Raw genomic sequence first — 24,075 nt, forward strand, 5'->3', positions numbered from 1 at the left:
GGGCCGGCAAAGTGAAATTCATTGGAACCGGATGCACATTTTGGCGCGACACTCGTGCATTCCTAGGTGCGGGCGGGTGGGGTGGGGACGGATTTGCATCCCAGACGAGAGGGGTGTGCCGCGACGGGACGGTGTGTCTGGCTAGGAAAGCGCAGGAACGATTGGGAGCGGTAAAGTGCGAGATGGAGATTGATTGTCGGGGCCCTCGCAAAGGGGAAGGATGGAAGGCGGGGAGAGAGTGGCGTGAGGGGAAGATTAGACACTCTAGGGCGCGCCAGTGTGTGGATAAAGACTGATGGAGTTGCCGGCGTAACGAAGACAGGGGCATATTGAGTTGGCCCCAAGTTCCAGGTGGAGCAGACGGTGAGGGAGAGACGAGGGGTGTGGAGATTTGGGGGTGGGATAAGGCAGGGAAGGGAACAGACGAGAGATGGAAAGTGCGGGAGCAGGTTAGACAGGGAGAGAGAGCTTAGAACAGAGCAGGAGTAAAAAATACAGGTATACGGAAAATAGTTCTTAACCCATTATAACCCGATGTTGCCTCTGAGCAACATCAAAAATCTTAACCACGTATTACTTCGTGGTGTTAAGTTCAATGACGAAATATTTAGCTTCCACTATAATTATGATTGAGTTGAAAATTTTTAAGTTTTCAAAATGAAAAATCTTGAAATTCGATTTCTCCCCGAAACAGATCTGGGTTAGAAAGTGTTAAGGGGACTGCATAGAGGAGGCTCAATTCCATTCCACAGAAGGCTGATTTCTCCATGATAAAAACTACAAATGGTAATTTTCACATTTTAATTCAAAACTCCAATTTCGACCATGGTTTCAACATATTATGCCATTTTCAAGGTTATAAAGCAAGTACTTCCTCAGCATTTATACCCAGAACCAAAGGTAGAGAGGGGGTTTATGGTATTGGCATGAGGGGAGTGGGAAGGGAAACAGTTTGGGCGATAATTGAATGAAGGCCGTTAACAGGAAACAGACAACAAGCGGGGCGTGAGTGAAGGTCAAGGTTTTGTCGTCATGATGCTTACCTTTAAAATAGGAGAGTCTGTACAAATTAAAAAAATCATTACAGAGTCCATCTGGGCTCTTGGCAATTAAAATTTTTTCCATAAAATCTAATTTTAGCCCTTAGTCATTACAACGTAAGATTCCATATGCCCACACCTCCTACCTTAGCTCTGGGTATAAATACTGGGAGAGTGCTGGTTGTATCACCTTGAAAATTACATTATATGTTGAAAAAATGGATGGTTTTTGAGTTTTCAATTTATTTGTGGGAATTGCCATTTGTATTTTTATCATGGACATATCGAATTTCCACCAAGTCAAGCCCGAAACAATTTATGGGTTTATTTCTGTTGCCTCTTCGGTTGCATTTTAATCGTTTTTCAAAAAATGTTCGCGGAGCGGTGATGAGTGCAATGTGATTTCTTTCATTCCAATATTTTGCCGTAGGTATTGTGTTTTTAATAGCGAGGAATAACATGGACATGTTATGAAATTTGATGTATCACAATCATCATGCATATAAATTTCGGTTAAAACACTAATTATTCCTTATTTCCCCGTGAAACTCGGATCAACTTGTCCGTCAGCGACGCGAGAGGCGACGTTTTTAAATCCATTTAAATGGGCGGTGGGTGACAACACATTTAGGCCGACTTTTGTAATATTCGTATATTTGTGATCGTTCTGCTGCTGTAGGTGTTGTGTGCTCCTGCTTGGTTTTCATAAATTCTACATCTACATACTACCCCGAAAGCCGCCCCAATAGGCGTGTGGTGGGGGCATAGACCTGGGTGGGGGTGTTATGACATCAGCTGTTTACAGATAAAAAGGAAAAGCTGTTACAAAATTACGCCTAGCATTTTTTTAAGCCCTTTATCGTTTGGGGGTAAAATGAATTCTCATGCCTATCCGTTAGGAAAAATATCTCTGGTAATTTATCGCTCCTAACTGACCTAGAAATATGGTGGAGTTCTAATATAATTTTATCCGTATCGCAATTAAAGACATCCATTCTCCATTTCTCAAGCAACCTAAGCCTACTGGTCAGCCTTCAAGACTCTTGCGGCTCCCAACCTAAATTTTTTAACATCTGAGACAATGCAAGTGTGGAAAGTCTTCAGTGTGGAAAAGAATCTTCATTGGGTGGTTCCAGGAGCCACATTTAGCTTCAAAATTTATCAAGCTCGCTACCGGTTAATAAAACTAAAGTAATGAAATTTAATTAAAATTCCGGGTATCATTCCCAAGGATATTTCGTACATATCATTCACCGGTAAGTCTTAAATCATAAATTTAGCTTCATCGATAACAGAGATTAGAGAAAATCTAACTAAACGTCAATCACCCTGTCATCTTTTATCGAGAGTTTGGAAACTAGTACACCTGTCATATTTCCGGTCTTTCATTAATAAATATCACTTTTATATTGCCTAAGATTGAAGTCTGCGAGGCTGATAAATACGGAGGAAGCATCATATACTATTAACTTTTAATGCATGTTTTCCTGTAGTAACTTTGTCGACACACTGTTTTCCAGCATAATACGGCCTATATTTTTTCGTACAACCGCACTCCCTTCCCAGTCAAAAAAGCAAACATAATTTCTTTAACAGTGGAAATTCGCTCTGAATATGAATACATCTTCCCTTTTTAAGAAAAATTTGAGATCGTAATTTCTCTTTTTGTGGAGATATTTGGTTAGATTGGACGTTTAAGTGGGCAATTATGAATAATAAAAAGGGGCTGGTTCGCATCCTTTAAAATCAGATTGAGAAAACATCTTCAGTGATGGAGGAAGAGTCACCATGATAGCTGCAGTTTTGAGTGTGGCACTCTGGCGGAAGTTCTTGCGAAGTGGAAGGTGCCCTGCCCGTTCGCACGCTTCCTTCTAGCGCATCTATCATCCCCTCTTGGTCCGTTACTCGCCCCCTCAGCGCCATCCGCACACTGGAAATCGATCCTTTTGCAATGCGTACGCGAATTCGATGGGGATGGATTGAATGAGTTCCATCCCCACTGCAATTCTGGATTCTATGTCGAACGGATGAGTTCGCGTCTTGATCGCCGTTTGAAGAGGAATCGGAGCTCGCTGATGAAAGAGAAACTTGTATATGATGAAGGCGAATTGTGGATAAAAATGAGGATGGTGGCTATAGACAGACAGAAATGTAACTGGTGTAGGATCGATACCATCATTGACAGCCCATGTAGAATGGATGGGGAAAAAAGAGGGATCGACTTATAAATAAATCCACCCCGTGATTATGTGTATTGTGGGCTGATGTCCAGCATAGAGATTTTCTAAAAAAGGTAATTCCAGTTTCACAGTGATAAAAATTTTGAAGTGAAGATTTACATCGTTGATTTTGCTTAGGTATAGCCCTTAGTTTTGGAGGCATCGGCATGACGTAAATTATGGGTCATGATAGTATTATTACCATGAATACCGAAGAGTTTTTGAATTGACTCTATAACTTCTCAGTCAGGCATTCGAGTATGAACTGAATTATTTAACAAAATCACCAAGGTTTTAAGTTCTATCAGCTTGGCGTCACTTAAAGATGTCGATCTATCTTGTAGGAATACGGCTAACTTTGCTTTCAAAATTCTTAGATACAGTCTGGAAGATTGATGGTGACGTATTTTCACATGACCTATGTATACGCGCTGTCTTAGTGCCATAATGGAAGCATCGTATCTTGGCAAGAATTATCGTTCAACTCTTTATTTCATTCTATCGGCATTCTAATGTTTCTCCTCATTTGGAGAAATAGGTCACTTTTCCATTTATACGGTAGAAATCGTTTCTTATCAAATTCGTTTTCTATTATTTGTAGCGAATCATGCCGACTCTCTATTAGAATGGAATATATTTTGCTACGAGTATAACCATTCCTACGGAATGGCTTTATATTGTAGGGCATCTTAGGAATGCCTTTCATCAACTGTCCTTGGAGAACAAGCACGGTAGCCGTATGAGCTACGGAAAGGAACGTGCTTCAAAGCTTTTAGAAGTGATTGAGTAACCTTTTGTAGGGACTAATTTGAAACCTGTGTCACGTCACGAACTCCTATTTCCCTCGGGCCACTCTATAATCTTACTGCCCGTTTCCCGGCGCCGTAGTTCCGATTCCCACCTATTCTAGGACGGAATGACTCTAGGATTCCCGCTCTCGACCATTGTCTTCTAACAGTTCTCTATCCCCTGCACGTATCGTTCGTTCTATCGTTCTATCTCTATCGCAAAATATTCCCTCCCAAATTCGCTTCATCTTGTGGTTAATTGTTGAAATAAAAAAGGAAAGACAATGGCAGGTTCCACAATTTAATAAATACTGCGACCGGTTTCGAACACATAGTATCATCATCAGGCACTTTTGATAGAATTGTTTCCACTTATATAGTAGTCAAGTGGAACCAATTCTATCAAAAGTACCTGAAGATGATACCATGCACTCGACACCGATCGCAGTATTTATTAAATTGTGGAACCTGCCATTGTCTTTCCTTTTTTGTTTCATCATGAAGGAGTTCCATCATGTTTCCCCTGACGCGATTGAATTGTGGTTAATTCTCTGCTAGATGAGATGTTTAGACTAAACTAAAGCGAAGGCGGTGATTAAGAAGACTATTCCTCACATTCAAACGCTTATTTAACACAAAAACCACTTATTTCAAGCTTCAATTATCAACTTGAAATTCATCACCTTGACGGGCATATGAATCAAACTTGACAGCGTGTTTTTTTGTACCTCGAATTTGAAAATTTCACCTCAGTATTTTCTCAGGTGATATTTCAATACTAGTGACTCGGGAATATTTTGACTAAGATTTTGCCTCCATGCTCTCAAAATTCTTAGAAGATAATAAGCATGATGCGTGTAATGTTTTGCAACAAAAGGCAATACAGGACCTGTAAGGAGGGTTTGAGGATTGTACACTAAAAGCCTATGTATACATACTTAGCGGGAGAATAAAAATCCATCGCTCCGCACGTGGCTGCAGAAAGTAGAAAACAAGAAAGAGGAGGATGCATATGTTTGAGTCACGAGGCGCTGCCGGTTAAGGAGGAGGGGGGAGCAAGGAGGAAGTATCTGCATGCATTCGAATGCGGCAGAAGGGCAGGAAGGAAAACCGCCCCATTTACCGGCAGCGGCGACTTGATTTTGTCTCTCCGACGACGCAGCATTTCATATGAACTAACAATGAGGCTTCGCCGGTACCATTTTAACGTGAAGTTTTCGCAATTGCGGAAGGTCTAGGTCTATGATGGAAGCTTGTTTTCCACGTGGATAAGCCAAAATACGCGGATATAGACTTTTAAAACACTACGTTTACTCTGTGTAGCCGTATAATGTAGGTCTAAATTTCACGTATTTTTATTCTGTAAAATTAAGACAGTATATTAATCAATCCTTGCTCACAAGACTTTTTTTCGAGCATTTCCGTGTATTGCGCGCAAATTTTTCTGTGATTATTTGTATTCAAATTTGTTGGTTCTCTTAATTTGCCGGAAGACTTGATCATCATCTTTGTAATATATTTATTTCCGAGTGAGGTAAAGGCTGAATGAAAATATATAAACACTCAAAGCGAGTTGCAAAGAGGTACCTTTTCATTTTATTGCACATTGGAACATTATTAAAAATGGATTTTGGCAATGAGTTAGACGGTTGAAATATCGTGGAGAATTTTGCTCGCAGAAAAAATTTGCGAAGACTTTAATATAGACTGCTGAATCGAATTGTGCACAAGCATATAAATGAAGAATGAGAGCAGGTGACTGGGTTTCAGAAACTATTCTTAAGGGGAGAGGTAAAGATGAGATGAGAGGAGGAAGATGGAGGTGCTCAACAGTGCGATTGTTAAGAGGGAACATCCAATTCAGATTTAATCAGTTACAATGAATGCTTAGATCTGTTATCCGCGATTTATGTTAATTATTTAGAATGCTGGACTCTATGATGAAGATGGTATCTTGTTTGCAATGGGTGGTGAAAAAAATAATGGGGATCGATTTTACTATGAAATTAGGTCTTTACCGAGCTCTAGAAAATGATTTCATCTTCAAATATAAACTGTTAAATTTTATGAAAACAAATCTTTTTTTATAAGCTGATGCCCTGAGTGGTCTACTTTAACATTTTCATGATATTCAGAGATTGTTCTTATTTTTTGTGATTTTTTGAAATGTACTTGGAAAGTAATCCATGCAAAATTAAATCTTAAATGCCAGTTGCATACATGGAAGAATGCGATATAAATAAGGCGATTCATTAGTTTCATATTTGTCGTATGCATTCCGGGTTTCTACTGAAAAATGTTATTCAAGAATGATAATTATGTTGCGCTAAAGTTAATTTGGTTCATGATGCTAGTTCTTATTAGGTTTTGCTCGCAATGAAACACATATGTGGAAAATAGCTAGCCCAAAATCTTTTGTCGATGAAACGGTGACCAAGAGCTTCATTTTGTTATCTTTCTCTATTTGAAGTTCTAAAAAAATGTAGGTTGATTATTTTGACGTAACTAGTCTTTAAATTGACTAATTTGAAGTTAATTTTAAGTGTGTACTCGAATTCACCTAGCAGTGTATACCTTAACTACCTACTTCGTCAACCTCAAAGAGATTTTCTTACTTGTAGTCACCTCTGCACAAGTCGATGAACCCAACTTTTAGCAGTTTTCAAATAAATAGCCATCACATCGTTACCTTCTTCGTCGGTGAATGTATTTTTTTCTTTCAATTCTGCTAGGAGAAGTGTTTGCCCTTCGTACACAACTACCCGCCATTTTTGCCCTAAAGGTCTCGACCAATCACGCCAAAAATTTCTTACTTGGTGATAAACATTCCTAACTTGAGATGACAATTTGCGTATCCTATTTTGGGAATATTTGATGCCGACTGGGACAGTCACATTAATTCAAAAATCCTTTATTTACACTAGTTGCAAAGCAACCCATTCACCAAATAAAATTAATAAATATCCATTTATTCATTTTTGTTCTCCTATTACTCTACTTCGCACAGTATGATTTACGGAACGTTTTGTGATATCGATTTCCAAATTGTCTTTCGGTTAAAATCACCTGCCATGCATTTTAAAAGCGATCATGATGGTTTAGGCTTAAGACCGCTGTGCCTAATTTTTATCGCCGTAACTTCAGACATCTGTATCTAGACAGAGATATAGGGCCGTTTTTTCATGGCGAGGAAGTTGTGACGCGCAAATGCTTACTCACATACTCCAGATTATCACCTACATATGCATTATTCCGTTTTCTATTTTTCTCCATTTCTTCGTTATTGAACTCGATTTAATTGCTGGTGAACAATTTTTCCTTTATTCACCGAAATTTGCATCACTAGTAAGCAAAGGCACGAGAATCTTTTCTATTATTACTGCATTCAAATATAAGGCAATCTTGAAAATGCCTCTCATCAAGTATCGTATTTAGAAAATTGGGGTTCCATCTTGAAAAAAGGATCTTTTAAAAAACTTCTAGACACCAGAAATGAGCGTGAAACTTTAACAAGAACGTAACATACACGTCGAAATAACGCCGCCACACATTGCTCCTCCCTATAGCCTGCTCGCCCAGCATATGATTTTATTGTTCAAATTTTCGAGGAGAAAGGCAGGGTACTCACGATAGCATTCACCGCAGTCGAGTAATGCTTTAGTTCATGGCAAAAAACTACTAAAATTAGAATTTTCCTCCATTAACTGTAGGTGTAACACAAAATTATTGATGCGTAGTTTTCCGCGGCGTTGTCTAGATGATGTCTCCATGCTTCTGGGTTTCACCGCGTGGATTTTCTTTGCGACGACTGTTTCTCTGGTATTCCAACCAGCGTCTTCAGGTCGATGTCGGGATTCAATCGACCTGAAGACGCCGGTTGGAATACCAGAGAAACTGTCGTCGCAAAGAAAATCCACGCGGTGAAACCCAGAAGCATGGAGACAGAATTATTGTAGAAATTCTGTCGTTAAGTGTGTTAGGGGTATAACTAGGCCATAAATTGAGGAAAAAATAAATTTGCTGTAGGTGCGGACTGAAGCAAAATTTATTTTGACACCGTGGTTGAAAACCTCGATCGCTTCCCTTGCTGAAGCGACGTTCGCATATTGCGTCCCGCCGAAGCAACCCTCACCAAAACTCTCCCCTTTTCATCCCCCATCACGGTTCCATTCCGCGAAATGTTCCGGACACGTTGAGACCAGGACATCTATCACGTCACCCCGGCCGCCGGTGGAGTGAGAGCCATTCGCTTCCTTCCGCCCCCCCCCCATGGGCACATATTCTCTCCTCTTCTTCAACTTCCTCCTCCGCCTCCTCCTTTCCATCATTCCCGTCGTCCCAGTGCAATGCTTCGCCGTCTTCTTCTGTGGCAGTTCCGTCGTTCAATCAAGGCTCTTTGGTGATGACGGGAAATGCTGACGCGACAGATGGATTCTTGTTTCCCACCTTGCTGATTGTTCGTCATCACGCTCAACCGTATTTTATTCGAGTTAAAAGCAGAGCTGAGTTGGATAAGGTTTATCCGAGCGGAGAATTCCCAAATTCTCCGAAGTGTTTCCACTTTGCTTCCTCTGGTTCGTTTCCTTGTGCACTGGTTCTTTGAATATTTTGCTTGAAAATATCCTGGAATTATTCCACGAAGTAGTTTCATTCAAGGCATTCATCTCGAGTCATTTCATTTTTGCATGCTCAGAGTAAACATTTGTCACTTAAAAGAAATCATGCTTTGATTAGTCAATTCTAATTAAGATGTGTTTTTGGAGGCAAGTTTTGTACTCACATGCATCGTATTCTTCCTCTTCTGATTTCGGAATGACTCAAATCCTTACAAATACGATTAATTTTCAATTGTATTAATGAATAGGTAACATTTATGCTTTTGCCACTCTCAGTTTGGAATATTTTATGCAAAGTATGTGAATAGGTTTTACATGAAGTTTTAAACTTCTTTTATTTTTAACTTATTTCATGAAACGAAATCCAATTCATAGATGTGATGCATGGCAATTTTCTTTTATTGCGGAACTAAATTTTTTAATATGAAATTCCCCGGCCATCTTAATTAGTAATGCTCATCATTTTTTGTGACTTTAGGTTATAATTTACTCCCTTGAATCTTTCATAATAATCTTAAAATAGTTAATAATTAATTATAAGAAATGGCAGTGTCGTGATTTTTCTCCTCTCACTAATTTTGTCTTCCCATCATATGTGGATCTGGAAAAATATTTTAAGAGCTTCTTAAGAAGATGAAAGATTTTTTTTAATAATTGCATTCTCTTCACTTGAAGCATTCACTTCACAACCCTGAAGCTTCCTAGATGAATCGCTAGCTTCTTGATTTCTCGAAGGAGATATTTTGCCTCAGGAATAGTTTCCATTTAATTTCCAAGCGGCCGGCTCAGCCCATCTCAGCACCTCATTTCTACGCCGTACATTTCGCCAATCCATCCATCGCCCTGTTTCCCCTCCCTCAAAGGAGCCACCGTGTCTCCCCGGACGGACGTGCGGCATTCCAATCCCGTATGTCTCCTTGGGCCCACTCATTCCCCTTGATAAGCTGCCCCAAACTGCGCAGAGGTTCCCACCTCCCCCCCCCCCATCACCTTCCCACGCCTCCCCCTCCCTTGCCAACCCTCGACCCCCCACTTCATCGCCTCATCACGTCACTGCCGCATCCATCTCCGTCTCCTCCTCAAATCTTCTTCAACCCCCCGGAATACTACCGCCCGCACGTTTCTCCTCTCTCCCAAGGCCCCTTTCACAACAACTTAACTTGACGTATCTGCGGAGTCGAGAACTTGAGATTCTGCCGGTTCGCTGCTACTATTAGAGTGGCGTAAGTCGGTGTGGTAGGGTCTAGAGCTTATAAAGTCTCAAATTCCTCTTGAAAATGCAGCCAGCTGTAAGGAAGTTGGCAATGTCTATCGATAGTTTTTTATACTATCGCGAACTACTTGGTCGAGAACTTGAGATTCGGCCGGTTCACTGCAACTATTAGAGTGACGTAACTAGGCGTGGCAAGGTAAGTCAATTTTCGCTGCCATCTAAATTGGAAATGCTCATAATCGGCAGTAAAGATTTCTCGGGTCTCAGACCGCGTAAGGTCCTCTATATCTCCTCATAACGTTTCGATAAGCAACTCGCCCGTCGTGTTAATGGATTAAGGAACCCAATTCAGGGATTCCTGTATCCCTGTGTCTTTTCACCTGCAACTAAGTTGAGCTCGTCATCGCTGGAAAACATACTTGAAGAGCGTCGTAAAAAGGTGCCTCTTACACAAAAACTTAACTTGGCGGGGCTATGAAGTCGAGATTCTGCTGGTTCACAGCAGCTATTAGAGCGGCGTAACTCGGCGCGGCTTGGTCTAGAGTTCATAAAGTCTCAAATTCCTAATATGTTGCCAGCAGAAAGGAAGATGCCACAGTCAGTCAATAGTCCTATTTGCTACCGGAACTCCTCTACAGTCGCTGAACTCAAAACTATGTAATGATAATATTACCTCTCCGAGTGAAGCCAAGAAATAGCACGTCTGGGCATCTTGACAAGGGCTCTCAGAAATGCGATCCAATGAATTGCCGTAGTGAATCAAGCAACGTTGAAACTTTCTCTCAGCTCATTTGTTTTGCACTTATGCTATGATTATGAAGTATTAGGACGATTTTCGACAGTTAAGCAAACTCAAAATCAAAAATCTTTCACTAGAGTTATGTCCGAGTTCCATTCCCAAATCAGCATCGGCAATAAGCGGCCAAAGTAAGCGTTCAGTGTGGTTATTGCTGGAATAATCTTCTTATATGTCTTGCTCATTAATGTCATCGGCATTTGGAGGATTTGATTGACAACATAGGTCATGGTTGATGCCATCACGTTAAGCCGTGTTTTATTAGAGCTAAGCTCTTTTGGATAAATTTTATCCGAGCGACAAATTCCGAATTTCTCCGAAGTGTTTCTCCGCTCACCTTACCGCTTCACAACTTCTGGTTCGTTTTCTTGTGCGCTGGTTCTTTGAATATTTTGCTTGGATTCTGGAATTATTCTATGTTATTATTTTATAAGCCATTCAAGGAATTCATCTCTTAGGAAAAGTATTTTCTCATTCATTCCTTTAAATGATGTGTCTGGCTCACTAATGTTATATGTATTTGGAGAAGTTGACAGGCATCTTAGGACATTTTCGCTGGGAAGAAAGAGTGAAGATGGAAACCTGGCGTCGGTAACAGACTGCTCGTAACGAAAGAAACCGAAGCGACCACGATCTAACGCCCTATCCTACGGATGGAGTGCTGTATTTACAGTGCCATCGAATCAATACCCAAACAGGGATAGGCCAATCTCTGTACAATTTCCGCCACCGCAGGGATTTGAAGCCGAATCTACAGGGGTTGAGTTCAACAAGCAAGCCAGCACACCATCCCGCTCCCTTGACTCATAATAAGTTGCGCCAAATGATAAAAATCTATGTAGGGTAGACTGGGTACGGTTGTAGTTGTATGGTAGTGACAGTCGTCCTATTAGCAAAAGTATTGGAATTAGCGAAGTATGCAAGGGGATAGAGGTACTGCGTCAGTCATCGCGCGCCGTCAACGCTAGCAGGGGCCCATATTGGTTATCAACAGTCAAAAGTAAATATTTTTGTACGATTTCTTTTGATGATATTAGTTACATGAATATAAACAGAAAGATGAGTATTTTTCCTCGATATAGGATAGACATTATTGGTTCATTAGCGGAAACGACTTCGTTAAGAAGTTATTTTGTATCGACATGGCGTTTGTTTTTTTGCGAAAGAGTGCCATGGGTACGGTTGTAAAACAAGTAAAAGCTGTTTTTTCTTGTTTTTGATACCCATTATATGCGAGAGAAAGACTTATAAAGGACACTGCGGCTTATTGCACTATAAACACGTTTACAAAGAAGTGAAACAAGAGACTTTTTGCAGAGAGCTACGGTAATGCGCAGAGTTAATTAATCGCATGTCCTTGCTAACATATGTCCGTAAACACGATAGCCCTAGTACGGGCGAAATTAAAGCATTTTCAGCATGGGGTATGTTGCTCTCGACAAAGTGTCTTCGCCTTTCGGCAGAACAACAGCAGCAGCTATCGAAATACTTAACACGTAGCGCGGACATTTATTTTAGACTATCTATATGGAATTATTATGTCGATAGAATTTCTTTAAAGCATAACTAGAAATTTTCACTTAACTTCTCCACTGATTTTTAACGAAGACTGATATATTAACTATAGAGTCTATGGGAAGACTGACATAAGTAATAATTTTAGATGCTATACTGTGTTATTAGTTGTAAATGATTGAAGATTTTATTTCTTTTGTTATTAAGTGGTAATGTTTTCAGAAAGAAGATTATGCTGTATTATTTCAATATATTTCTTGAAACTAAATGATTTCAGACCATTTTAGAATATTTTAGAAGCCTGTCACTACCGATCCGAAGTACTGCCACAACCGCCCTTGGGATGTAGTCGGTTTTGAAACCTATAATTTTTTTTAACTTGCTCCTATCAGCTAAAAATTGTATTCAGGTATATCAATTGAATATTTATTCTTGTAATAATGCACAAATTACATTAAGAAACAATTTTTGCTCAGCTTATTAGCCTACTCCCTGTTTGAGTACTGATTCGATGGCACTCTTAGTAGGTACAGCAAGTACTTCTTCCGTCGGATAGGACGCTAAACCGAACTGTGGTTGCCTTAGCTGCTTTCTTTGGGGACAGGCTTTTGGCGTCGCCGAGTTTCCTCAGTACCTGATGATGATATTGTAGCAATCAAAGCACGTGTTGTAAGCTGTTAAATAAATGAATGGACAGAGCGATGTATTTGTTTATCATTCAACGAGCAGGCCACCCGGCGTTACTCGGGAAGAATAGCACCCAGAGAAGTGAGAAACTTGGAATTCATGGTCACCTGGCAGGAATGTTAGGCAGAGGAAAATAGGTATGATGACGGTATGCATATGTAACAGCAAAGAATGGAAAAAACTATTTCCATGTACCGCGCATGAGATCAGCTTATACCCCACTCCACAAAATTGATCGTTGTGTGTGTCCATACGTGTATGGACCAAAATCGTCGAGTGAACGCATACCTCAGCAAAAAGGTTGGATTAATAGTTCAGACTAGAATCCTTGTAATGAAGTTTTCCCCTTTGTGTGTGTCAAGAGGTGTGCCTATCCGGCAGGATATCCAACCGCAGAAGTTGTATCATATGACGTCACAAACGGAAATGAAAAAAACGACAAAAAGGACCCATTGGGCACGACAAGAAGTAGCACTGCGAGCTTTAGGCGGATAAGATGTAACTAAGTACTAACTTTGGTTGCAATCCGAGCCGCCGTATGGAAACACATGGCGGACAGACAAACAGACATCCTCATTTATATAGATAGATAGATATGCTGTTCCGCGACATGACTCCGCAAAAAGTTGGCTTTAAGTTACGCCAAGTTAGGTTGAGGTGAACGTGTCTTCACTCTCTATCTCACGCCTTTCCCTTTTTCCTTCCTTTGGCCTTAGTACCTCTTACCCCACTCTTTCCACTTCCTTCCTCCGTTCTACCGCCACCACCTCCTACATCTCCGGCCCCCACTCACTTCCTCCTCATCCCCAAGTCTCCACCCCACTTCCCCCACCCACCCACCAACCCCTGCCCCCATCGACCCTACGCGAAAAGTGCCCTGAATACCAATAAAGCGTCGTTTCCTCCACCTCCTCCGCAGCTTGGTTCGATTCGACGCCTTTACTCTCTGTCTGTCTGTATCTCTCTCTCTCTTTCTTGCTCTAACCCGTATCCCTGTCTCCTCCTTCACGGCTTTCCTTCTTACGTCTACTCCGCCTCTCCTAACTCGCACGCGCTTTTCTGAGTAAACTGTTTTCACTCTGCATCTCTATTTCCTTTTCTCGATCTGCCTTCCCTTTTACCCTTGGCTGTCAGAAATTTCTTTTGTGCTCTGACGGGAATTCTTTCGCCTCCGCTTGGTCTTTGTTGTACCTCACAGAATCGTCCTTTTTCCGTCGGAGAAAGCGTTGAAGCTTTTCTCTTCATGATCCCGTTGATGTATGTGTACAGCCTGTAGATTTTGTGAGGGTGTGCAGCTTCGGGAATCAATAACAAGCCGAGTCGCGCCAATTCATGTTTTTCCTTCGGCAAATACGTTTTCCGATTGCGAAAATATTTAGGTTCAAGCATCCCTACGAGCAATGCCTCCGTGTTCGACGGCGAATTTTCATCGGTCGAGTGAGAGGTGAGTAGTTTCCTCTCAAATTCCGCGTAAAATTGCCCGCCAGCAAGGGCGAAAGTTTTGTGTATATCATCTAGCATTAGATTTTTCCAGGAATGGCCCCCTCGTGTAAGGAATACGGCGTTGGGTCCCCTCCACTCCATGATGGAACCCGACTCATGGCGCTCAGGTGCGAGAATCCAACTTCAATACCGTTGGGAATTTCCTCATTTAGGTAAGAGATAGATAACACTTCCATGAAATCTGATTGCTAACGTGCTCCCTAAGTTGGCCATTCGTAGTATTTGATGGTCTTTTCTTGCGAGCAATTTGCTTTAAAATGTTCACGCACGCACGCATTTCAGTCAGGGATGACAATCGAAACAAAACAAAAGTCAAAATCAGTAATATTTCAATGTTTTTGTTCCCGGGAGCGAAATGTAGAAACGAAAATAAATGGATACAAATCAGGGTCGATACGAAATCGGAGTCAAAACTACTTTGGGTCGAAACTGAACTACACCTCTGGTACGAAACGAAACACAGATTATGTTTTGCACCGGAGAGAACACGTGCTTCACCTTCTTACAGTTTAGTTTCGATCCATACACTGAGTATGAAGTATGATTGAATGAAGTAGAGGTTCGGCCCACACCCAACAGGTGCATGGGGTACTCATATTTTTCTCTACATCCTGTCATTAAATGCGTCGAAACTATTCCCTCTTATCACCCTCCAAACAACTTCTGGGATCGAAACTTAAATATGAACATATTATTTATTAATAGTAGTGGGCATAACTTGGTGGAAATCCATAATCGCTTTGGAATAGAAGGACCAACAACTTTGCTATTTCCACATAGTAATTTATTGACACCGACCATGGTTTCGTTACAGGGTAACATTATCAAAGTCCGATAACACCTTGATAATGTTACTCTGTAACGAGACCTTGGTCGGTGTCAATAAATTACTATGTGGAAATAGCAAAGTTGTTGATCCTTCTATTCCTGCCCTTAACTATGAACAACGGAGTTTCGTTGAATTTAGAATCGTTGCTGGGACTAAAGTTTCGTCCGGATCGAAAATAAACTCCTTGATGATTTTAATTTAATGCGGGAGCGAAACTAAACCTGGGCCTTGTATTTTCGTTTCCCCCCGGGTCGATATACGAAACATTTTCGTTTCGTTTCACTTGCAATCCCTGATTTCAGCCTTCGTCTCAAAATTCATGAAACAATATGATGATTTTATTCTACTTAATACTATTTATTTATTTATTTATTTTACACACCACCGAAAACAGCATTGTTCGGCCTTTACATCGGGGTTGATAATATTTAACAATCACAAACATCCATGCCCTGGATAAGGGTAACTTACCCAGGCGGGATTCGATCCCGCGACCTTCGGTTTGGCAGGCGAGGACTTTACCCCGCCGCCACCGAGGCACAGTATTGCGGTATTATAATATTTAAGGAATCAATAAAGTAAGTGGAAAATGTTATAAACATTTTCTAATGAGAAATCGGTATATAGTCAGAATTTCAGCGGTTTCATACAAAATGAAGCCCTATAAATTGCCCTTTCTGCTTATCAATTGATTTGTCTTATCGTCTTATGTCTGATTAAATTGGTATGGAGTTAATGACGCACCGTCTTTGTTCTATCTACATGACCGAGAAATTCCACCAAGCAACTCCATAAACTGTTTCACTAATCAAATGGATTACATGGCGATAGACATAAAGTTCTCTCTACTCAAACATATTATTTGACGGTATATTTCACCTTCATGTGCTTGCCTCTGGAGTTACAATGCCCGAACCACATGGCGGAGTAGAGTTACGACCTCTCACCACCACCCAAGGCTTTTTCTGGTTTATTTTTCCAAAAAGGACGAAAATCAATATTCTTAGGTTTATCCCACGTTTATACACATCTATATGCACTTAATGAATGTAATTTGTTTACTTCGATTTTTGTGTGTTGTTTCTTAAAAGCGTACTTCTATGTTTCCTTGGCCATAATTATCTGCATTTAATTTCTAGAGTTACTTGACGATGTATAAAACTGCAAATATTTAATGTATGATGAGGGGTTGAATGAAGATGGGGATTCCAGCCTCAATCTCGCCCAATAAAGTCCATTCATTATTAACATTAAGGCCGCTTGTTCGAGTCCCCCTGGACATTTTTATGCCCAGAAGACGAATTCGTTATATTAATTGCATGGTGTCACTCTCATCGTAGTGTCATTTAAGTCGATTCAATTGAAACCTGCCTGCGCACGATGGATTTAATGTCATTACTAATCAATGCCTAATTATTTCTACTTCTACTAAATTTTGTTCCAGCTGTTAAAATGCAGTGCTAATATGTCCAAAATTGAGAACGTATTTCACCCACTTTGGCATTACGTAAAATTAAATACTCACCAGTAAGAGTTCCCATTATCGTATCCGCCAAGAAGTTGGAGGAGAGGAACATCAATGAACAGCTATTTTCCGCTAAAAGTGTATTCATGGGAAGTATTGAACTATCTTTCTTTCGTGGATTGTATTTGCATATCAAAGTTCAGATTTCACTGACGCTGGCGTGGGACACTCTTTCAGGGAGGAGGCGCGGTGGAAAGAGAAAACGCAGATATCTATATTCTCAGGAAAGAAATTCAATCTAAAAAGAATACATCGTCTTCTGGCGGAGGAAAAAGGGTTGACTACATGCATTCTTGCTGAGTGAACTTCGTTAGGTAGCTTCGAAAACTTTAGCTATCGATCTTATCGATCTAAACTTGAAAGGGAATGTTATTGACAGACACGTTGAGCAGGAATTACTACATGTAAATGGCAGCAAAAGTCCATTTTATATCTCGAAGCAAAGAGGTCTTCGAGAAAGACGTTCTATTTTATTCATACATATATGCTTTCCTTGAAATAAACTCTCGATACATTTCATTAATAGTACCTTTTTCAATCCTGATGCAGAATGTTTACCTTTTACTCCGAAAAACTTCTCCTCAGATCGTTATAAGACGTAGGTACAGCCTTTCTTTGCCGCGGAAAACCTAGCCTCTATTTTCTGTCTCTCCATCTTTCTATTCCCAGCGATAAAGTCCCCGCGGCCTTTGGAAAAATATTTGTTTCTCTTTCTCCTTTTTTCCAAAAGCCAGCGATCCTTTTGTCTTTAGCTTTCAGCCTCTGATACCAGCCATTTTCTCGCCGCATGCCTTAGCAGCAAAATAGTGCGTGGGCTTGCTGCCAATTCTCGTCTTTTGCCACACCGTCCGCAAGAGTCTCCTACCCTTTCTCATGGATGAGAATGCTGGAAATCTGCATGACATTTGCAGGTGGCGAGCATAAAAGGATGGAATTGAGCCAAAATGGCTTATGTATTAATATTAAAGATTTACATGTTGGATATTTTATGTCGTAACTCATTGATTTGAATAGTAATGTAATTATAAATTTAAAAATCGTTCCCAGCGGTAGGCATTTTGGTATGACATTAACCTTTACAGGTGGCGCGCATAAAACGATGGAATTGAGCCAAGATGACATATATTTTAACGTTACAGCTTTGCATGCTGGACATTTTTGCCTAAATAGAATTATGTTGTAAATTTGCAGGTGACGCGCATAAAATGCTGGAACTGAAGCAAACTGGCTTCTGTTTTAATAGTACAGCTTTACATTTTGGATATTTCACCGGAATAGTAATCATGTTGTAAATTTACTCGGTGAATGAAGTCATTTCGTGGCAGGTGCGATGGATACGCATTACGTTCCTGTGTATTCTTTCTATGTATCCGATATACTTCGATGAACCACTTTTTACTTACTACGCAATTTCAATCCATTTGATCTCATTCTGAACGCTTCGCCATCTTTAATGGGAAAGTATTCTAAATATTTTTATTCTGCTTCTATTTTAAGTTTGCAAAAATATAACGTGCCAATGGCACATTGTACCATATTTATTTCACTTGTGAAATCAGAATGAAGAAGTCCTCTCCTACATTTATCAAGTCGGGCAATTACAATATATCCATTCCCTGGGTGGTAATCTCCCCCAGGCGGGATTCAAAACCCGTGACTATGGTTTGGAATCGAAGCCGGGTGTTGCTAGCGGTTGAATTAGTGCCGTGTCCACGACCAGGATAAAGGTGCATTGTCAGGGAGTTCATGTTTTAATTGAATTATTTGGCGATTCTTATTAACGCATTCTTGACGGCACATATTAATTTTCGTGCGACGGTCGATCTATGAAGAATATGAAATCAAAAGGTAGTGAAATTGCCGTTTCGTTTTGTCTCGTCCTACACGTTGCCGCGGAGACCATTAGCATTGCAAAATAAAACGAAGCAGTAGGATGGAGCCACTTGTTGGTCTTAATCTTTTAATCTTTCGAAGTCTAATCAAGCTTTTATTTCTTAATCCTCTTCCGCTCTGCGAAAGTGGTGAAGTTGTTTCCTTTGCAAGCCGCTTATAACGAATTATTGATTCATGGTCGTATTCAGTGGGGCGTTGTTTTTACGTTTCTGAATAGTATTACGAGAGCTGCATTGGGTCTCATCATTTCCATGGCTTTTCACTTTAGCTAACTTCTTTTTTGATGGTCTCACTCTTGCAAATGTTATTTTTCTCGTTCAAAACTTTTTTCGATTTTACGTAATATTTTTGTTTTCTCACGACATAACCTGTGATAACCAATATCGTAATTTATTGATTTGAATAATATCGTAATTGTAAATTTAAAAAATTAGTCCGTATGATGGACATTTTGGTTTGACATCAACTTGTCTGCCAAACTTACCCCTAAAAATTTAAATTGAATTCTTTATGCACTTCCATTAAATTTTGCCTCTATGTATTCATCGTTCTTTCTTGGGAAAATAACAAGTATTAAGCAATAAAAAAGCGACTTTATAACTCTATGTCATGATTTAAGAGTTGTATGTAATAATATCAAATTTTTTAGTTTAATATTAATTTAGAAAAAAATGCCGCAAAAATTTCTTCAATGTCACCGTAATGCGTATTATAATTTCTGTAAGTACGTTCAAATTGAAATTTATAAGTGTAACAAATATCCTGTAATTTTAACTAACCTCACACTCATTCTTGCTACCATTTAAACATCCAATAACTGAAACCTTCACTATTCCACAGTTTAGATTTTCCCCTCCGATTGTGTTTTCAGTACTTTCGTACAGTATGTCTCAGTAGAGATGACTACTACAGTAGCGAGCAATCTAAGGCATGTGAACGTATTGTATCAGATCTGATCTCCTGACTTGGATCTGCTTCCAAAGTCATTCCCATTTTTGACATGAGAATATTTCATATCGAAACTAGGTAAATTGCAGATTACCCGTAGCGCGTCGTGCCTGTGATTTTCCTGGTATTCTGAAGGAAAGCCATGGAAAAAACTCAATTCTCTGAAATTTAGCTCATGCTCTCTTAATCAAATCTCCGTTTTGAAACATACGCTCAAAATCATAGCGTTTGTCCTGCTAACTAGATTAATTTATTACTTCTGACTCAGTGGAGAATTCCCCATGATTTCAGTCGGACCGGTGAACCCTTCGTTTTAGCGCGTATGTGTTTGGGTGATCCCTGCAGCGCTCAGGGTAACCATAGTAAAATATATTTGAATCAGAGACGGGGAATATCACATTGCCTATGTAACATATGGAAGAGAGGAGATACACGAATAAATAAGACAAGGAAGAAGTGTAAAAATAGAACCTAGATAAAGTAAAGAGCCAGTGGATTAAATTCGGATCTATTCCATTTCAATCTATTTTAATACAGAACTTATCGCAAACTTTCTCCGTCGATATCTGAATATTAAATTTACATCTCCCGCTTGCTCATGAATCATTCTCTAGCTCGCTTCCATCACCATCTAATATGCTTGATATTATCGTTACCAACTCAACCCAAAACACGCTGATGGAGCAGGCACTTCAAACAATTACGGAGGGAAGTAAGGTTTCCTATTCTAATGAAAATGCTAATGTCGTCTCAACGGTGTGTTTACGATAGACGGCGAGTGTCTACGCCTTTAAGGAAGAGTTTTGATCCCTCCGAGAAATTAAATTACCCAGTAATTTAAATTGGTGTTAGCAACCCACACGTTTATGCTTCGCCGCCTCCAACCGCCAACTCAGCCTGCCACCAATTTTCCTTCCCTCCAATTTATATCCTCATCACGCCTCAAGGCGCCATTCTCCACTCCATATTCCATTCCGTCCTCTACAATATTGCCCTTATTCCTCACTCCGCCCGTTCGTCTGTTTCCTGCTCCTCTTCTTCTGCGGACGCACTTCTCTAACCATCTTCAATTCCCATCCTCCTCAAAGACCGCCTCAACGAATCCATCGAATGCCGGGCACGTTCCCTTCCGTCTTCGCCAGTTGGAGGTGGAGGAGGAAGAGTAAGCTGGAGTTGGTTGCCGATGGGAAAGAAAGAGGAGGCGGTTCTAGGGAAGAAGGTGGAGGGAAGAATGCAATGACTCTGGCAAGTTAGGGGACTTCGCAATGAAGGCCCCTGTCCGTCCCGTGGAAGCGTGGCTCGTGCTGTCGCTTCTCTCGCTTTCTTATCGGTTTTCAAACGTATCTGCAGCCTGGAGATTGGCACAGAGTGAGTCATCTTTCCTCAAATGTTTTCAATAGTTAAGTTTCACTCGCGAGGAATCGTTGAATCGTACACTGTCGTACAGTGTTGTCATGGTGCCGGAACGCCACTCCGGCACTGGTTAACAAAAGGCATAATAGTCAAATAACTCTTTTATCAAATTTGTTGCCTCAAAATTTCTAATAAATACATTTGTTTCCAAAACAAAAATTTTATAATAAAACTTGCAATGAAAAAACACAGAGTAATAAATTCACTTGTAAAAAAGTTAAAGAAATTGCTTTCCGGCACTGAAAAATTTTTCATGACGTCACTGATCTCGAATATAAATTTTTGTTCATTATCAACAGTCAGTGGCGGATCCAGGACAGGAACAAGGGAGTGCTTAGGGGGGTAACCTCCCTGCAGTAATGGGGGTCCGAACAAAATTACCATTTTATTTAGTGTAAATTTTTCATCTCAGGAAGTTCTCCTCTGCCAAAAGTCCTTCAAAAACAAATTTCATCAGGCTATCGTGTCTTAAGATGTGGCCGATTAAATTGCTCCGACTTTTCCCAAGGTTTTCAAAAAATAGGCCCACTCTCTGGATCCGCCACTGTCAACAGTCACCAATAATCAGATTGTATGACGCAGCTCTAAATTCAATTCTCCCATCAGATAATCTTTTAGCACCTTCTGCTTTACTTTCGTCATAACTTTCTTAAATTATTTCATTCATGGTCTTCATCTGCCGTTCTTCCTTTACACTAATTTCATCAGATCATCTTGTCTTAAGAAGTGGCCGATTAAATCTTTCCAATTTTTCCCAAAGCCTCAAAAAAACTTCTTTTCTCCCCTTTTCTTCTAAGAACTCCCGCACAACACACGCGATCCATCCATTTGATTCTGTAGACAGCCCTAATTATAGTTTTTTCCCGGTGAAACTCGGATTGCTCTCTCGTATAAGCGTCGTGAGTGGTGATTTTTGTTTACCCATTTGAATCTACGGTGGTATTCAGCACTTTTAGCGACCGACAGGAGACCACTCTATTGCAATATTCGTGCTAGCTTGGATCGCAGTGGGTTGGAAGGCGGCAAGGATGCGAGAAAATTTCCCCACTACGCTGCAGTACACAGAACTCCCTACGCTCGAACTTCGCCCCAAAGTTTCGGAGCTTAAGTGGAGCAGAGTAGAAATAATATGTAGAAAATAAGAGCAAGGGAGGCCAAGAATAGGGATAATTGAGTGAGTGATATTTAATAGTGAGTTACATCACCAATCAGCATTCAGGTTATCACTGAGAGAGAGAGACGCGTGGTACTTCATACCAATCTTACATTGGTATTAATCTGCTCAGCACTCCTGGGCTCTTCAGATTATGATTCGTTTCGGGTTTCACATTGCCAAGGGACTTATTCCTTGTAAAAGCCTCCTATGTTGAGGCCGTAAATCCCGTTACGGGACCGCGTTCTTTTGTTCCTTCGGAGGAAGATCTTCGGTTTGACCGGTTCCGGCGCAGGGTCTTCTGTATTTGTCCCCGGGCCGGACAGGGAATTCTGCTATCCGTTGCAGCTCCGGAAACTTTGATTCCGCGACCTTCTGGAAAAAATTCTGTGTCTGGGAACGAAGAGTCTCCTCCAGCGGCTCCATCCGCGCTAACGGCCACTAAGAGGTGTCCATCCGAGACAAAGGGCAACCCGAACCGATTTTCTCTCTGCTAATTCCAGGATATGCTGAGCAGATTTGCTTGAAACACCAATCCATGCTGGTGCTGCGTATGAAATAATGGGCCGGATTATGGTCTTATAAAGATGCACTCTTCTGTGTTGCGGGAGATTCGCGCTTCCAACACCATGAGAATTGCTTTAACCAGGAGACGTATAGGAGTAGGATAGAGCTGATGAGGGAATATTTATGTGAGAGTGTGAAAAAATACTAAGTAGTAGAGTTTTGATCCGGAGTGAAGCACTTCACAGTGCAGAAATGCTGGAGATGAGGAAAGAGGGCGAGAAATGCCTGGATGCGTTTAAGATGTGGGTGTGGAGAAGAATGGAGATGGTGGAGTGAACGGAGAGGAAAAGGCACTGAGGTAGAACTAAACGTGGTGGTCGAGGAGAGGAAACTTGCGAAATAAATGCGGAGGAAACAGAGCGTCTGAATGGATCTTGAACTAAACGGGGATTCTAAAAAACAAGTTTGACGGAACTGTGATACATATAGCCTGAATCACACGATTATTTTCTTTCGCTCGTCTTAGTGATCGCTTTTCGCGACGGTAAAAGTGATCGCTCAAGTGATAATTTTTCAGAGTCACACGGTCCCTCCCACCGTCGTTTTTCGCATCATTTTCGATATCACAGCTCGTTGCCATAGGACCCGATTCACGAAAATATATATAGCGTGTTTGTTTATCAATGCCGTTCCCACGTTTGTCAAACGTTGCGCTGCAATCGCTCCATACAGGAGTACGTTCTAATTGGCTGATATGGGGTTTTAGTGGCGGTTTTAGCGACATAAAAGCGACCGGACGAGTGATGAAAAAAGTAATGGAAAAATGGAAATCCTCATCGCGATCGTGATCGCGAAAAACAATTGTCGGCGACGATCAATTGCGAGTGATCACTCCAGTGATCGCGATAGTGATCGCTAGGAAATGACGGATAAAAGGATCGTGTGATTCAGGCTTAAGCGGGAGAGGAGAAGGAAGAGAATAGGAATTATAGATAAAATGAAAGGGAGCAGGCCTTCAATTCAATCTCAATTTGTGTTTGGGATTAGGTTCATAAAATTGTTCATTTAAAAATACCTTAACCCTAGGAAGACTGAAAAAAAAACTATCGCGTAGTAGCCTGACTGGGTCCAATGGACCCTCAAACATTTTTTCCACAATATTACCAGTTTATGATGAATTTAGGCTGAGTTAAGTGATGGTTTCCATCTTATTTACTTCCTATACATATTTCTTCACGTCTTTATTATTATTAAATTATTTTGTTGGAAGATAGTACTGCAGGGAAGCATAATATTATTCCCTCTTCCAGAAATATCACTTCACCTACCCCATTTTTATGAATATTCATTAGCACAATTACATTAACAGAAATTACAAAGTTGATTTTTTGTCAATGATAAATAAGATATGTAACAAATTTAATGAAACA

The sequence above is a fragment of the Ischnura elegans genome, chromosome 1 (assembly GCF_921293095.1).
Source record: "Ischnura elegans chromosome 1, ioIscEleg1.1, whole genome shotgun sequence".
Classification (NCBI taxonomy): domain Eukaryota; kingdom Metazoa; phylum Arthropoda; class Insecta; order Odonata; family Coenagrionidae; genus Ischnura; species Ischnura elegans.